We start from the raw sequence: 2,500 nt of genomic DNA, 5'->3' as shown, positions 1-2,500 counted from the left end.
CACAAAACAACAGCTACCTGGGCTGGAAATAACATTCTCACTCCGAACTCATCACATAGGCCTACTTCACTTGGTCAGGACCCCTTGGAGTCCCAGGGTCAGGCTTGGTACCCCTTTAGCATCACCTTTCAACATTCAGGGGTGCAACCGCCTTTGTTGAATATATATATATATACGAACACAATAGGCTCTATGCACAGCAGCCATATTGGGAATGAATTGGGCCCCTTCCTTACTTCCTTCACAGGTGTTAATGATACTAATTAAGGCTCTGTTCCATTTAGTGTAGCATAGTGGTTGTCTTATTCTCAAGGACCCCCCATAACTCTGAGAGTGTACAAATGGAACCAAATGGACCCGTAAGGGTCCATTTGGTTCCATTTGTACACTCTCAGAGTTGCACACCCACCATAAGGGGCCATTTGGGAACCATAATGGAGTGTTTCTAGTGAGCCAAAATCCACGATATCAGCACCCTGACCAGAATGGAACAGAGCCTTCATTAGTATCATTGGTAACACCTGTGAAGGAAGTAAGGAAGAGGCCCAATTCATTCCCGATATGGCTGCTGTGCATAGAGCCTATTGGCCCTCTTCTCGGGGAGGGCAGCCGGGCGATAATTGTAACTGCATGCAAGTATAGGACGGAGGCTCTACGTCCTCCCGGTGTGGGCTCCTCTTTGGCAGGTGAGTCAGTAGGATACAACAGCAGAGACAACACACAGAGAGGAAATAATTGGCATAAAGACTAAATTGTGGGGAAAAAGGGGTAAAAAACTAAAGAAAAACATTCAGGGAAGTTCGAGTCAAGTGACTGACGACGGCTAGAGGACATGATTGAAAACAATGTTGCCATTAAAAACATTGAAAACACATAAAAAAAACATTAACTACAACGAGCAATTGAGTGAATACCGATGCGTGAACTCACAGCTTTTCTGTGATGCCCTGTACAAAGATTACAGTAATTTATACTCTATTGCTCGATGGTCGGTGTCTCTTGCCAAAAATAATTGATCTTCAAGCTTTTTTCTCCAGTACTATGGAGTTAAATTAAGCTTGAGGAATACTTTCACCATTATATTCTCATAGCAGACTGATTGGTAATGATGTGTCTTCAAAATTCTATATAATTAAACACAGACTGACATACACTGTACTGCTTACTGCTATATAGACAAGCAATATTCCGGTTTAGTGTACAGTTGTATCTATTGCATAGGTTCTCTTTCATGCAGCTTTTCTGCATTAATACTGCAGCTACTGCATTGATGCCACATTATTACATTTCTGTGCTGATAATAAACACAAATATCTGCTGACAGCAATACCTTACTATTTTTGCCTACTGTCAACCTCAGAGTGTTATGCGAATTGAGAATGAGCACATAGTCCAACATGTATTTATGCCTACTTACTGTATGCCTACACAAGAAAACCAACCTGGTCTCATGCTCAGCAGTCAGAATTTGGTTTGTTCCGAAAAGTCAATATTTGAAGTCATAATTTAGACATCTGCAGGTGATGTCTCACAGCAAATGTGTAAATACTAGATTTTCAGGCCACTACGCGGCCTTCAAACCTAGTCCTACGTTGCGCTGATAAGAGCAATGGTCACCGAAGTATGGCCATTTGAAGCTATAACACTGCTGCCAAGCAGCGATGCACGTGCAGCACCCAGGTCCAGCGTCATACTAGGGCGACCTTGGGTTCGGCAGGTAGCGGTGTAGAACCACTTCCTGGTAAAAACCGGAAGTGAACAGATCCACTTCGGGGTTGCACCCATCAGACCCATCAGAGAGTGTGTGGGTGAAGTTGAAAGGCAATCTGACAAACCGGAAGTAGGAAAGACCACCCACCAAGTTTGGAGCCTGTAGCATGCCGAGAACTGGAGTTATGTTTAAAGCCCAGCCAATAGGAAAACAGAGGGGGCGGGCTTAAGCAATTATAGCCTGTCCCTATTGGCCGTCTTAAGATCACCTACCAAGTTTGGGGGTTTAGCATGCTGGGAACTGGAGTTATGGCTGTTTAAACCCCAGCCAATAGAACACAGAGGGGCAGAGCAATGGCGTGCCACATGTGGTCCCTGCCCTGGTGTGGCTATTCTGATGGCAGACCCCTGACCAGTGTTGGATTGGATCAACGGTGTGCCTCGCAGGTCCGCATGTTACGTTTGTGACGTCCACCCACCAACTAGGCAATTTTAAATGGGGAACAGTCGAAACCAGAAGTATTGGTGTTAAACTAACCTCAAATAATCTTGTGTACAGGTATCTCAGTCGGTAAAGTTCTATGCACAGCAGCCATTTTGGAGAGAAATTGGGCCTCTTCTTACTTCCTTCACAGGTGTTACCAATGATACTAATGAAGGCTCTGTTCCATTCTGGTCAAACAGTCAGGGTGCTTAAATTGTGCATGCTGGCTCACTAGAAACACTAGTGGGTCTCAAAGTGTGGTCCAGGGACCCTCATGGTTCCTCGAGGAGGTGTAACTCTGAGAGT

General features: G+C 44.8%; 1 protein-coding gene across 1 annotated transcript in view; it reads left to right on the top strand.

Annotated features, from left to right (window-relative positions):
• Positions 1–2,500, top strand: part of dscaml1 (Down syndrome cell adhesion molecule like 1) — a 154,894-nt gene that overhangs the window by 78,510 nt on the left and 73,884 nt on the right.

The sequence above is a fragment of the Gymnoscopelus microlampas genome, assembly GCF_963454915.1.
Source record: "Gymnoscopelus microlampas genome assembly, chromosome: 8".
Taxonomy (NCBI): Eukaryota; Metazoa; Chordata; class Actinopteri; order Myctophiformes; family Myctophidae; genus Gymnoscopelus; species Gymnoscopelus microlampas.
This window is presented reverse-complemented; position numbering and strand designations above follow the sequence as displayed.